The following is a 16,793-nucleotide window of genomic DNA, read 5'->3' as shown; positions in this document are numbered from 1 at the left end:
CCAAAACATTATTCATTTGTTATCATCAAACCAAAATATGTATTTAATTATTCATTGCCCATTTTTATGGAGTAATTTTACACGTGTTTCGGTCATTAGCGAAAGATTACTAAACAATTTATCAGCGACAAATGCATGTTCTTAAAAGAACTGCATTATATATATATATATATATATATATATATATGTGTGTGTATATATATATGCATACATATATATTTGTTATAATATGATATATTTACGAGCAATTCAATAGACGTGCACATATACACACACAACCCCCACACACACATACACATGTATATATATATATATATATATATATATATATATATATATATATATATATATATATTGAATTGCTAGTGAATATTTCATATTATAACACTTATAAATTAAGAATAAATCAATAGTTTGTTAATTTTGGCAAAAGATTAAAGCACGGATTCTAATAAAACTATTAAAATAAATAACATTGTTTATGTGAGTTTGATTGGCAATTTAATAGATATGTTTATTTCTTTTATTAGCAATTATTAAACTTCGCTTTAAAAAATCTTGATTTTCGCTTTATTAATCTTCTGATCTTTACAACCCGGAGAAAAGAAACATTCAAAAGATGTTATTAATAAAGAACATAACACGAACTGACAGTTATTAGCGAAAATGGATACAAATGAAGACCCTTTTCAAATGTTTAACTGATAAAAATAAATGGAAAAAATCTAACACGCAGAAAAAGGGAAAACTAATAGCCAAATTATAAAACAATTTTCCAAACGAATTATTATGAACTAAAACATTTAAAAAAAACACATTAAATATCCCATAATAAAACAATCGTACAAAGTTTCCTCTTAACCGGATGCTGTTCGTGCAATGCTCACATATTGTGCACATTAAAAAATCACATTTCCTGCTATTCACGTGTCTTTTCTGCAGTTAATAAGTTGAAAAATGTGGGTTGAAGCACGTGTCCCAATTAAACGGTGGAAAGTGGAATAGAGAAATGAAATACAATTCGAGTGTATAATAGGGATGATCATGGTTCATGTGTAAAAATGACAAACATATTCAGCAATGAGGGAATATTTTAATAATTCCACACACCTGCTTCTCACCAAACCATGTGAAGATTATTAGGTTTTTACTGCAAATTATTTCAATCTACCTGTATTGTCCGGGAAAGATTAAATTCATTTATTTTGATTATTGGAATCCTGTTGAGATGGGCAATTTATACATAGATTAATTTTTTGCAGACTATTATCCTAACTTTCTAGTTTTTGGTTCACAACGTTTTGGGAAAATATACCTCTGGCCTTAGTCAAATGGTAAACCGCAAAGTAATGTCTGGTCTGTTAACTGTATTCTCAGCAATTACTATCTTTCTTAGTTGTTATCGTCTTACCAAGTTTTGGCCAAATAAGTCTTTAGTCAGCTTTGGGTAGGACTGAAACCGCTATATTCAGCCAATGCTCATCTGAGACCGTAATAATTAAACGTCTCTATCCACTGCTCCACGTTGTGCTCTCTCTCTCTCTCTCTCTCTCTCTCTCTCTCTCTCTCTCTCTCTCTCTCTCTCTATCGATTTTAAATGTAGAGACAATCGTGAAACTTATTTATTATTATACAGGCATTCCTCACTGACAATAACGCACTTGCATACACACAACGCATAAACTTTGTCAAACTATCGTCTTCTCATCGTAAAATATATAAACATATTTGTTATTATACTAACATTTTTCACTTAACTTTCCACAATTATCCAAACAAAGAAAAATCGAGTCTTATTGATAAATCTAGTCTACATAAATACAGTAGTGGATGTATGTAGTGCGTGTCTGTATGAAATAGTTAACTGATGAACTTTGAAGCGTCCAGTCATATATCACTGACATTAATAAGAAATAGTAATCATACACCAAGGATGGTTTATAACGAGTAAAACGTTAGCATGGATGAATAACCCATAAAGAAATATGTCAGCAAAATTGAAATGGAAATGGTTAATTCAACCTGCAAAAATATTCCTGTTACTTTTGCGCATGCGACAATTCAATTATAATTTAATAAATGTTTCAATTTTAGATATCTTATATATCTGTCAATAAATCAAACGATAGGTAACGTGGCCAGAACGCTAAATGTGTGGGGTTTGATTCTGGCTGATGGCGCCCAAGTCATTTTATTCAATCTTTGAAATCAGTACTGTATATTAGGTACACTATAATATTCAATAAATAATTTGCTTTGTAATTATAAATACAGAATTTTCATAAATTCAAATATATGTAACCGCACTTGAGCACCCGGCTAGGTCGGGCGCCCCCTTTCTGCTAATCACATATACATTTGCGTGCGGAATATTTGATAAAGTTATTACTCCACGACCCTTAAATTATAGTCAGACTTCCATGGTATCTTAGCTAATTAATTCCACTGCTTCTGCAAGGTATCTCAAAATATTAAACATGTCATATTTGCTTATATATGTAAAATTAAATTTTAAACATATATCGTTTATGAATATACGAACAAGAATTTGCCCGGTGGGCTAATTTGGATAAAAACAAATTAATTAAATCATCATAATGATATTGTCGTTTATCAAATCCCGTATGTGTTTGTTTACCATATAACGTCCGCTGATATTTAAGCTTTACGGTGAATGTTTAGAAAAATCACTTCTGATTAATGTTTAGTTTTTAAATATGAAAAAAGAAAGGATTTGCAGCGACTTTAAATGGTATCTCTACTTTTATCGTAAACTTAACTCATTAATAAAAAGAAAAATAAATAAAATGAGGAGGCATACTCAGGCTTGAACTGGGAATCAATCAATCTTTAGGCGAATGTTCCACCACTGAATTAGCTTTGTGTGAAATTTCAAAATAATACGCTCAGCCGTTTAAGAACCTATGAGAAAGAAACTCTCTCTCTCTCTCTCTCTCACACACACACACACACACACACGTAGTAACTTTTATATAAGCGTCGCGATGCGTTTGAATTCAAAATTTAAGTATAACATTATAGTATAACATTTCACTTATTGTTACATTTAATCTATTATATAAATCTCACCTGTCTGTTTAAATGTATGTATGTATGTAATGTCAGGTCATGCCATATACTACTGGTACGATGTAACCCAGTACTACCTGCCTCATGGTCGGTCACCGGCGACTAAACTGGTTCCCCTACCAGATTTGTTTGGTGAGAAGTGCGGCTAGTGTCCCTGAAGGATTAAAAACAATATCTTCCAAATGGCGAATAAACCCCTTTTCGGGGTCAACGGCCAACTAGCACCGTGTATATTTGTGTGTATGTATACATGTGTTGGTGTGGAGAGGGCTTCCGTAAGCCGTGGTGAAGGCAAACTTTCTAAAAGAAGCAAATCTCTGATTTTAAAAGCCATGAAGCGGGAGACCAGTACGTGCATTAAGCTGGTCTGCAGTTTACTTTGTCGCTGGCTATATCGCTCTTGCTTATTGCTGGATCTCAACATTTGTAACCGAGAGAGAGACTTAGCTGTCGTACAAAGCTAAGACTCTGTAACATCATCTTTATATAGATCCTCCCTCACGCATTTGGGCTCATGGACTTTAAGTGTCTGAGGAAGTGGCACTCGTCTGACAAGACGTTGCAATCAATCAAACAATCAATCAATCAATCATGTATGTATGTATGTATGTATGTCTGCTTAAAACTATCGACATATTTTCACGTGGTCGGTATCTTTTTGAGGCGCGACTCGTCGGACGAGAAATATTTAAAAAAATTGCCAAAAACCTTAATTCCTTAACCCACAACTGGGCACTTTTCTATAAGCACGCCCCTTTTTTATTTCGCTGATATCTTCGAAAGTCATCCCCTCTTTTCGATTGACTAGCTTTATTTAAAACCTTCGCCACTTCCGGTTTTGTGATTGACGCGGCAGCAAATACGTCGCGTTTTTTTAACGTTCTTTTCCTCTTTCGCGGTACGAGTTCGAGCCTGTGTGCCTAGTACGACTTATTATTATTTATTTATTTTATTTTATTTTTGCTTAACACACCCATCCAAACACCCGGGCAACATCGGGCACCCTGGCTAGTTATTACCTAAAACACAGTTTTCGTTTAAAACGTTTATTGTCAGGAGGGATTTAAGGTGGCAACTAAACACGAACCCAAACAACCCAAACCAAAAACGAAAGGGACACACATCTGGATTCACCGGTTTGTATCCATGGAAACAGTGACCATATCGTTCAGTTTACACATCAGCTGAACTTTTCAAAAAAAATTTAAAAAATGGGGAAAGGTGGAAAGAAAACATCTGAAACACACATGATAGAATTTATGTGGTGGAAAAGGGAAAATGGGGGAAGACTTTCCACGTATAATAACATGTATCCGTGAACAATATGTGTGTTTTGTAAATAAAAAAAAATGTTTATGTAAAAAAAAAGGTTTGCGTAAAAAAATAAAACGATGAATTAAAGTACGAAATAGTTGCACTCCCCCAATTCTGCAAACGTACCAGACCAATTCTGTTCGTATTGTTTAAAACATTTTTAAATTATAAAAAGTGTCATTTGTGTTTCATTATTTTATTTTAAAAAAATCGGTTTACATTGTAGTTTTTTTATTGCATTTCCAGTGTTTTTTATCACTAAAATTGAATTTAAATTCCAAATACTATTAAAAATATATACAATAAACCCGTGCGCGAACCAGTGAATCGAGAGTGTGACCCTTTTGTTTTTGGTTTGGTTTGTTTTGGGTTGAGGTTAATCGCCAACTTAACTCCAATCCTGCCCCTTTCTTTACAACTGGCTCTCCTCTAAATCTACTATTTTATTATTTTTTTGTTTATTTAAATATTTTCACCCCAAACAAGGCACAGTGCCCCTTTTAAGTAGGGGGCAACTATCGGGGACATACTTTGAGGGCCATTATGAAGGGAGATGAGCAGCAAGATATTTGTTCACATTACACTTGAACTTCTGCATATCAGTACAGTTGGGAAAGCAGCATCCCGGAAGAGAGTTCTAAAGATTTGCAGTTCTGTGGAAGACACTATTGGAGGAAAAGGCTTTCTTACACCTAGACATCTCTACTATAAAGGTGTTGGACTTAGTTGCTTGTCGGGTTTGTCGGGGGTAGTCACGTCGAGGAGGTACAAGTGCCTGTAGTTCGTCCGAGCATTCACCATTAAAGAATTTGTAATTGGAATTATTAGAATAAATCTTCCGACTATGATCATTACATAGATAATTTCCTTAAACCTTAATTGAAATAGTTTGCTTATAATTCGTAATAAACGAATCCAAGCATAAAATATTTTACGTATTAATAGAAACACTCCCGTTTATTTCTGTTAGTTGGTAAAGCGTTGTAGCACTCACCTGCTGTCATTCAAACGACGTATTCGACAAGCCTAGCAGACTTTGGCTTCCAGGACGTCGTACTGTTTCCATTTATGGAAAGCAGCATCTCAAAATAGACGGCCACTTTTCTCTCGTTAAACTAACCACTTTCAAATAAATGCCATTAATGCATTGTTTCGGCGTGTGTCTGCAATGCACGGTTGTCCTCGCTCTCTTTTTCTATCGCTTTTAAACGTAGAGACAATCGGAAAATTTATTCGCGGACAAGTACTTCATTTTAAAACAAAAGTTCCGTAAAACTTGAAACATTTACAGGGTTTTAAAACACGTAACTTTACAATTTTTACTATGGTAATTGCACTCTTGAAATGTAGGTTTATCTTGTTAAATTCGTTTCCTCCATTATTTTGCTGAAAGGATTTAGAAACTAAAATAAACTAGACACAACCAGTCAGAAATAAGTATACTAATAGGACGCTGTGTTAATTCCACGGTGTTTTTTTTTGTTTGTTTGTTTGACATCAATGTGTATAATTTACCGGTAATAATTATGTTTTATGAAAAATAATAGTAAAAAAAAAATAAAAAAAAATAATATTAGCCTTTTTATTATTAGAAACAAATAACTCCTCGCTTAAGTAAAAATAAATATAATTTAATAAAAAAAAGTATACATGGCTTTTGTATGTATTTAAAATTGTAATAATTTCATTATGTTAAAATAAAAATAACCCGTCCTCTCGTAGCATTGAAGCTTACCTTTCGGCATTCAAAATCAAAGTCAAAAACTCGTTTGTACGCATCGAATTCGCGCATGTCTTAATTACTGTAAAAACAAATATCTATATTTTGCCCAATTTCACAGAATCTTCTGAATTTATTCGAATTGCTCTTACTGGGAGCCGTGTGTATCCTTTAAAAGGGCCAAATTTTCTTTCAATAAAAAGCTGATACCAAAATTTTAAATAGTGCTACGTCGTTATAATCGCCACAATCATCAACTCACGTAATCATACACTGTCACTCGCATACAAATTGGAGATAACTTGAATGCCTACTGGAGAGACCTTGAATGCCTAATAGACGCTATGATTGCGTGTAAGGTCTCTCTGTATAGCGGTTTCTCAGAAAAACCTGGCATGAGGATACTTCTTCCATAGACGTAAACCCTGACCAAATATTCAAAAGCAACTTGTGTTTTGCTGCCTAAATAAGATCTCCTAACTATGGCTAATCCACATTAACTTTTCCGAGGAATGCTGCACCTTCTCCAAGTGATTTTGCCTTAAGTAATAGCACGAAGCTGGATACTCCACCAGACTAGACAAATTCTTGTCCTGGAATCCAGTAAGACCAAGAGATTAAAATGAAAGGTATATTACAATGTATGAAAATGGTTAATTGGGAAGATGAAAATTATGCTCTTTATTTCTCAACTAACTCAGTGTTTGAGATATAAAGAACTTAAATTGAACATTCGAATATCTTTGTATCTCATATAGAGTTCAAATGTTAGCCCCGGGTTGTGGGCCGCTCCATGTCTGAGAACTTCGACTTAAGTAAAATCAAACCTTAGTGGAAAAGGTTATAACGCACGATCCACAATGAGTCCTTGAAAACTTTGATGCTCTTAATGTCATCTGCGCATTTAAAACAACGCATCAATTGAAATATATCCGAACTATTATCATGGAACTCATTTCTAAAATGATAAATACGGAACATTAACTTTTAAAAACAACTTTCAAACTTTCTATACTCCTATATATATTTTTATTTTGTGTATTGATATTCATATTAAAACAACCTTATTTTTCTATTTATTTAAAAAGAAAATATAACGTCGTTGAATTTTATTTATCTGCAAATGATCTAACTAATTTGCATCTTATTTTAAGAATTCATTTTAATTAATTGCCTTTTAGTTTTGTTTTTTTTTTCGTTTTTTTATGGGATGGTTATCTTTAGCAAACTATTACATGTAATTATATTAAGGCAGGTATTCTATATGCTTTATACTTGCGTAATTCACGTAAAAAGCTTATTGTAAACGCAACCCCCTTTCTATATATATATATATATATATATTTATGTATGCGTATATATTTTTGTTTAAAAAAGTTTGCCTACCATACTCCTCTGTTAATTTCTAGTCTAAAAATATGAAACTTAATACATAGAGTATCCAAATCCATGCGAATCTTTATAGTTGCATGTACTTGTGCACAAGTGTCGAGGGAGAGTGCTGTAGCTATGCTCTCAAAGACTTTGTTTATTATGGTACAGTTTTATGTCGAGGGAGAGCGGTAGAGAAAATAAAAGTAGCTAATGTTATGTTGCATGTTAAGTCGAAAGCACATAAAGGCTTGACCGTTCGATTCTTAGTTTGTTTCTCTAGTCTGAGGGGGGAGGTTATTACGAATATAAACTCCAACTCACTGCATATGTCTGTCAGAGTTCTTACGGCAGAGTGGGGGATATCCAGCCATGTTAATGTAATTAGAGGGATGGAGGAGTGTAGTGTAGTCTACCTAAGTGCTGAGATGTCCAAGGTGATTTTTAATAGAAATGCTTCAGCATCATCTAAATTATTTAATAGCCCACGGATGTTCGTAAATGTCTCAATGTTTTCTTTGAACCTAAGCCTGGTTTAAGCGTATTGTTTTTTTTGTACTGCCATGTTTTAAAGAGTTTCAGTTTAGGTAAGGGGGTGCTGAACAAGTGGTTATGCAGAATACTAGAAATGCAGCACAATTAGACCATCAGTTGACCTTTCATCAACTAGGATTGTGGCCCCAGGAAAGCCCACCGTAGAGGAGTGCAATGCCCCTTTTCTATGCGTGACATGGCACTACAAACATCCCGATATTTTACAACTGTTGATTGAGTAGCCGCTCTAAGCGTTACCAAAGAGTTAGGGTTCCTGTACTACCAGTCGAAAACAGCAGCCAGGAACTCTCAATCCGGTAATCTCAACCCATGAAATGAAGGTCAACCCAATCTAATTGCACTGGCATATGTGGCACTCAAGCATTCCCAAGTGCCCAGTTTAGAGGGGTGGGATGTGTCAGGAGTGGGAAAATTACGTACATTGACCTAGTCAAGAAACAAGATCTACCACTGAATGCTTCTGTCGAATCTCTGTGATAGTACATCTGTGCATGGCTAATAGGAAAAGAAGGAGTATGGAATCCGGGCGATAGACGGGGCCTATCTACTCCTTAAGCAGTTTAGGTTTGCAAACCAGTAATTTGTTTGAGTCATCAACACTAGCAAGTTTTCCGCCCAAGACTGGAGATGCCTCCCCACACTTAGGTTTAGTTTCAGAATTTTCCTTCTTCTAGACGTATGATCTGAGAAGATCTACTGGGTCCATCAGCACCGAGAGGCTTAGCTCCGCGCCTGGGTCCTAATCCAGGTATTTCTGGATCTCACGTGGTTAGTTTATGTTTCTAGGTTAGTTTGTAGAGGTTATATATGTACTGAAAAATTACACTCCTCAAAGTGATTTCGGGACATGGCTATTTCATTGGTACTGAAAGAGAGGGTGAGTAAAGTTCATGCAGTGGAAGCAACTATATTTGCAAGCAGTTTTTTAGAAAATAATTAATATGTGGTTTAAGATTTTTTTCCATTGAGTAATTTTTTTTATTTTTTTAACTTTTACAATCATTACTATATATTGTGTCCAATCTAATATTAATTAATTAATATTAATTAATAAGAAATCTACATCAGTCAAAATAACATATTTAAGCGTAATTTACGACCGGTCAATAGTGGGAGGCCTGCTCGTGAATTATAATTTAAGCAGAGAAGTTTTTAATACGATTTCCCGGGCAGGTGGAACTCCTATTTTTCTTATTGCTATTAACCTTCCATTTTAAACATATATAAATTATGTCTTTTATGAATATACACCTTCATAACTCATCATTTATTTTGTTTACCACATTGCAGTAAGTAGAAGTAGATAAAGTTAGAAATGTCTTTATCATAGCGACATCAGATTCACTCACTTTGTATAAGAAAATCTCTACTGAGTGTGTAACTTGATAGAAGTTTTTATCCGGTCAAAATTGCTGCGAATGGGTGTATTTTAAATGTAAAATTGAACTAGACATATGTAAGTCGAGTTTAAGTGTCATTGTACGCATATGCATTCCTACGTTAAAGTCGGTTAAATTTTAATCATTTCTTATATATAACGACTCTTGAAATCACTATTAAATATTCGATAGAGTATAATAATTAATCGTGTATTGAGTCGATAATATTAAATGTGAAATTTACAGAAATTAGACCGGATAATGCCATACGGCATGCTAGTACACACACACACGCACACCCACACACACCCACACACACACATATATATATATATATATATATATATATATATATATATATATATATATATATATATATATGATGGCCTCTTCCGTCGATCTCGCCGTATGAGCTTCCGCAACAACTAAGTTGCTCGGAAATCAACAGAGATGATTTGATTATAGTGGTGAAGGCTTTGGGTAGAACCATCCACACTTTTCGTATTACTGCTAACGTCTGTCGGTGCAGACGACTGCCACTGGATAGTATACAGTAAACTGCAGGTTTTTACATAACAGTTTCCTTCTCCTAGACGCATGTCTTAACCAAGACTGGGGATGCATCTCTCGCTGTGAATTAATGCGCACCCAGATAGAAACCTGGAAATTTCAACAGCTTGGCGCGGTACATTAAGCGCTTAGACTTCAGAAATGGTTACCCATCTGGTACTGGTCAGGTTCAAGTTTGCTTTACTTCGGTAATCTGGTGAGAACCAGTGTGTGTGTGTTTGTGTGTGCGATAATACAAAATATGCATGAATTAAAGTACCATATTTAAGCGTATTTTACAATCGTTCCACGCATAGGAGTCACTATTATATATTGGTTACAATGTAATAATCAATAAAAAATGGTTCTACACAACAATAATACAAAAATTAATCTGTATGAATAAAAATATCAGATGTAAGCGCCTTTTACGAGAGGGACACCGTTAGAGAGACAGTTCCCTAAGAGCATTTATATTAATATACCAGGGTTTTCGGATTCAATAGACGTGTTCAGAGTAAAAAACAAATCTTGTTAATGGTGAGTTAAGAGGTTCCGGTAACAAAAGTGAGTTCTTATCGGCAAATCTGTCCTCATAAAGGAAACACGACTAAGAATACAAGAGGAAATTTTATAGCGATTAATAGACAAAATACTTTTATCAGAACACGGCACTAGTATTTGAACTGTAGATAATTCACTTCATCTTTTGGCATCCTCGTCAAACGTCCATCGTATCACCACACGCACAAATGATTAATGTGACAGAATGGCCCCATCAAATGACACCTTACGAAAAAAAAAAAGAAAGAAAACACTCAGACGATCCATAAGCAATAACAGGATTAATATATTTCTCCTTTCTTCGTCTTATTCCTAAACAGAATATATTTGTCGCTTTATATTAACAAATAAAAAAGATCTGTTGTCTATCGTATCTAATTTAGGTCTCAAGAAACTGATTGGATGGAATAAAAGCTTGGCAAAGTAGAATCCGAGCAGTACGACATAACTCCAACGAATAGATTCCATTTTCTTTAGTATTTACTAGCCTTCCTATAAGAGTAGAATTAAACAAAAGATCGATTAAATAAAATATTGATTTCTTATCAGGCAGTAGTCATCACTCAAAAGAGAGTGACTCTAAAATTAATGAAAAGAACTTTCTTGTCAGTTTTTTTTGGGGAAAGATAAATCCAGCAGGGTGCTAAATTAAAAGGAAAATCCGAAAAATAAGAGCGTATTCATATTTTGTATTTTGTGTACAGAAGGTTTTTAGATGAGACAAGTCATTGGTACCCTCGGTTTCAAGCCCGATAATTAGGACCGTTTTAGATATCCATACCAAGCCCCCTTCAGCCAATACTCATCTAAAGCTGTCTAAATTATCCAAAACGGTCCTAATAATCGGGCTTGAAACCGACGGTACTAATGAATTGTCTCATCTAACAAAAAATCGCGTAGTGGTAAGGAGCCTTGACTGTCGTACAAACGGTTGGGTTTCAGTCCTGGCTTGAGGTAGTTGCCTGTCTAGCCGCACTGATGAGCTGTGAAACAGCGAAACAGTACTGTATGTGGATGACTATAATCCTCCTTATCTTAAGTTGAGCATATTGAGAACTGATACACGAATTACCATTAGCGTATAAGCGATGCTCTTTGTGTAAACAAATCGAGCAGAGGTAATTCGGACGATGTCAAAAACATCGTTAAACTCATGACTCACGCAGCAACCGCCAATAGCGTAGTGGTTAATAGCCTTGACTGTCGTATAAACGGTCGGGTTTCAATCCTGGCTTGAGGCAGTTGCCTGTCTGGCCGCACTGATGAGCTGTATGTGGATTACTATATATATATATATATATATATATATATATATATATATATAAAGGGACTTTGTCAATGTGTCTTTGATTTCATTACCTATGAACTCAAACAAGGGTTGGCTGACTTTTATGAAATCTCACAGGAAGGCACTTCATTTACCTGGAAGTGTTCTTAGATAGGTTTTGTTTCTTAAACTATCGAAAATCGAAATAATCCGTTAAAAGAAGGAAAGCCGATTTTGCCCAAAGTTAATACCTTACACAGCTTAACATCACAAATGCATTTTAGAACTTTTATTACCACAAAAGCCAAAAGATTCGACATATAAATCTATAGGAGATTCTTTGATATAAGAGTAGACAAACAAAACGTTGGACTCCTTATAGCGCGGTAAATTGGCTTTACATTAAAAAGAAAAAAAAATGTTTTCCTCAGCCTAGAAGGATTTCATTTTTGTTTTAGTCAAAGGTGATTTGCAGGTCGTTAGGGCGGTATATCCCATATCATGTATTTGTAATACTCACGTTTTGAATCACATTTTGAAATCTTTTCACGTGTCTTGATAGAGAATAGAGTTGTCTGATTTGCACGATTATTACATTAAAAACTTAAATTCGTGAGAGTCTGAATACTTACTTTTGAACTATATGGTACTGTATGGATTAAAATATACTGCGTATTTTATATCTATTTATTTATATGTTGGGGATGTTGATAACATATTCACGTATATTAGTAAATATATATATATATATATATATATATATATATTTATATATTATATATATACACAGAAATATAAAAATAGACATATACATACATATGCATATGTATACATACAAATATATATATATATTTATATTTATATATACATATATATATATACACCTACACACATCTATCTCTCTCTCTCTCTCTCTATATATATATATATATATATATATATATATATATATATGTATATATATATATATATAATATAAAGCTGAATGTCTGTGCATGTGTGTGTCAGGTCACGAATAGGCTCCTATATGGCTGACTATTTAAAAAAAAAAACTGATTACATATAATGATAGAAGATGTATCAAAACGCAGGAATGGGTGTGTTTGATCTGGCAGAACGGTGATACATTAAAATTGTGGAGTCTGCATTCGCGCGTGGTCCACAAAATATGGAAATAAAACATTTAAAAATTACAAAAAAAAACGTTTACAAGTGTATTTGATATAGATGTACATAAGAATACTTTGATAAGTATGCTTTAACTTAAATCGGCTGGTATAATAAAATTGTGGGGTCAGCGTTCCCGCTTGGTCTCTATAGATGGGAATAGGCACCCACTTTAATAAAGACTTTTCATATCTATCTGCTTAAATATTGTATAATCAATCCATTATATTATCATTTTCAGTCCCCCACCCCTAATTTCTGGCTCCCATCTTATCTCGCATTACTTATAACGTCACCAATTAACTTCGGAAGAAACCCCCCCCCATCCGATTTTGTTTTATATCATAAGTTGCTTAAAACGTGATTAGTTAAAGTTCAGAATAAAATCACGCTTTCTCTTAACGGTTAATTTAAAAAAAAAAAATCTTCTGAACGCTATTAAAAGTTAAATTCTTCACTAGTTTGGAGACGGAATGCGTTGTTGTGATAAGTGATTTTCTCTATTAATTCGCACTTTTTATTTTAAGATTCAAATATTAATAACTACATTTTATTTCAGTATTTAATTTATGTATTTCTGTTGTATTAAATGCTAGCTTTAATTTTTTTTTTTTTTTTTTTTTTCTCGTCCATAAATGTTTATCTACCAAGTTGATCTTAAATATTGTATAATCAATCCATTATATTATCATTTTCAGTCCCCCACCCCTAATTTCTGGCTCCCATCTTATCTCGCATTACTTATAACGTCACCAACTAACTTCGGAAGAAACCCCCCCCCCCATCCGATTTTGTTTTATATCATAAGTTGCTTAAAACGTGATTAGTTAAAGTTCAGAATAAAATCACGCTTTCTCTTAACGGTTAATTTAAAAAAAAAAAATCTTCTGAACGCTATTAAAAGTTAAATTCTTCACTAGTTTGGAGACGGAATGCGTTGTTGTGATAAGTGATTTTCTCTATTAATTCGCACTTTTTATTTTAAGATTCAAATATTAATAACTACATTTTATTTCAGTATTTAATTTATGTATTTCTGTTGTATTAAATGCTAGCTTTAATTTTTTTTTTTTTTTTTTTTTTTTTTTTTTCTCGTCCATAAATATTTATCTACCAAGTTGATCTTAAATATTGTATAATCAATCCATTATATTATCATTTTCAGTCCCCCACCCCTAATTTCTGGCTCCCATCTTATCTCGCATTACTTATAACGTCACCAACTAACTTCGGAAGAACCCCCCCCCCCCATCCGATTTTGTTTTATATCATAAGTTGCTTAAAACGTGATTAGTTAAAGTTCAGAATAAAATCACGCTTTCTCTTAACGGTTAATTTAAAAAAAAAAAATCTTCTGAACGCTATTAAAAGTTAAATTCTTCACTAGTTTGGAGACGGAATGCGTTGTTGTGATAAGTGATTTTCTCTATTAATTCGCACTTTTTATTTTAAGATTCAAATATTAATAACTACATTTTATTTCAGTATTTAATTTATGTATTTCTGTTGTATTAAATGCTAGCTTTAATTTTTTTTTTTTTTTTTTTCTCGTCCATAAATGTTTATCTACCAAGTTGATCTTAAATATTGTATAATCAATCCATTATATTATCATTTTCAGTCCCCCACCCCTAATTTCTGGCTCCCATCTTATCTCGCATTACTTATAACGTCACCAACTAACTTCGGAAGAAACCCCCCCCCCCCCCATCCGATTTTGTTTTATATCATAAGTTGCTTAAAACGTGATTAGTTAAAGTTCAGAATAAAATCACGCTTTCTCTTAACGGTTAATTTAAAAAAAAAAAATCTTCTGAACGCTATTAAAAGTTAAATTCTTCACTAGTTTGGAGACGGAATGCGTTGTTGTGATAAGTGATTTTCTCTATTAATTCGCACTTTTTATTTTAAGATTCAAATATTAATAACTACATTTTATTTCAGTATTTAATTTATGTATTTCTGTTGTATTAAATGCTAGCTTTAATTTTTTTTTTTTTTTTTTTTTTTCTTCTCGTCCATAAATGTTTATCTACCAAGTTGATCTTAAATATTGTATAATCAATCCATTATATTATCATTTTCAGTCCCCCACCCCTAATTTCTGGCTCCCATCTTATCTCGCATTACTTATAACGTCACCAACTAACTTCGGAAGAAACCCCCCCCCCATCCGATTTTGTTTTATATCATAAGTTGCTTAAAACGTGATTAGTTAAAGTTCAGAATAAAATCACGCTTTCTCTTAACGGTTAATTTAAAAAAAAAATCTTCTGAACGCTATTAAAAGTTAAATTCTTCACTAGTTTGGAGACGGAATGCGTTGTTGTGATAAGTGATTTTCTCTATTAATTCGCACTTTTTATTTTAAGATTCAAATATTAATAACTACATTTTATTTCAGTATTTAATTTATGTATTTCTGTTGTATTAAATGCTAGCTTTAATTTTTTTTTTTTTTTTTTTTTTCTCGTCCATAAATGTTTATCTACCAAGTTGATCTTAAATATTGTATAATCAATCCATTATATTATCATTTTCAGTCCCCCACCCCTAATTTCTGGCTCCCATCTTATCTCGCATTACTTATAACGTCACCAACTAACTTCGGAAGAAACCCCCCCCCCATCCGATTTTGTTTTATATCATAAGTTGCTTAAAACGTGATTAGTTAAAGTTCAGAATAAAATCACGCTTTCTCTTAACGGTTAATTTAAAAAAAAAAAATCTTCTGAACGCTATTAAAAGTTAAATTCTTCACTAGTTTGGAGACGGAATGCGTTGTTGTGATAAGTGATTTTCTCTATTAATTCGCACTTTTTATTTTAAGATTCAAATATTAATAACTACATTTTATTTCAGTATTTAATTTATGTATTTCTGTTGTATTAAATGCTAGCTTTAATTTTTTTTTTTTTTTTTTTTTTTTTCTCGTCCATAAATGTTTATCTACCAAGTTGATCTTAAATATTGTATAATCAATCCATTATATTATCATTTTCAGTCCCCCACCCCTAATTTCTGGCTCCCATCTTATCTCGCATTACTTATAACGTCACCAACTAACTTCGGAAGAAACCCCCCCCCCATCCGATTTTGTTTTATATCATAAGTTGCTTAAAACGTGATTAGTTAAAGTTCAGAATAAAATCACGCTTTCTCTTAACGGTTAATTTAAAAAAAAAAAATCTTCTGAACGCTATTAAAAGTTAAATTCTTCACTAGTTTGGAGACGGAATGCGTTGTTGTGATAAGTGATTTTCTCTATTAATTCGCACTTTTTATTTTAAGATTCAAATATTAATAACTACATTTTATTTCAGTATTTAATTTATGTATTTCTGTTGTATTAAATGCTAGCTTTAATTTTTTTTTTTTTTTTTTTTTTCTTCTCGTCCATAAATGTTTATCTACCAAGTTGATCTTAAATATTGTATAATCAATCCATTATATTATCATTTTCAGTCCCCCACCCCTAATTTCTGGCTCCCATCTTATCTCGCATTACTTATAACGTCACCAACTAACTTCGGAAGAAACCCCCCCCCATCCGATTTTGTTTTATATCATAAGTTGCTTAAAACGTGATTAGTTAAAGTTCAGAATAAAATCACGCTTTCTCTTAACGGTTAATTTAAAAAAAAAAATCTTCTGAACGCTATTAAAAGTTAAATTCTTCACTAGTTTGGAGACGGAATGCGTTGTTGTGATAAGTGATTTTCTCTATTAATTCGCACTTTTTATTTTAAGATTCAAATATTAATAACTACATTTTATTTCAGTATTTAATTTATGTATTTCTGTTGTATTAAATGCT

The sequence above is a fragment of the Euprymna scolopes genome, chromosome 25, assembly GCF_053919585.1.
Source record: "Euprymna scolopes isolate OS-2025 chromosome 25, ASM5391958v1, whole genome shotgun sequence".
NCBI classification, from domain to species: domain Eukaryota; kingdom Metazoa; phylum Mollusca; class Cephalopoda; order Sepiida; family Sepiolidae; genus Euprymna; species Euprymna scolopes.
Note: the sequence above shows the minus strand (reverse complement) of the source record.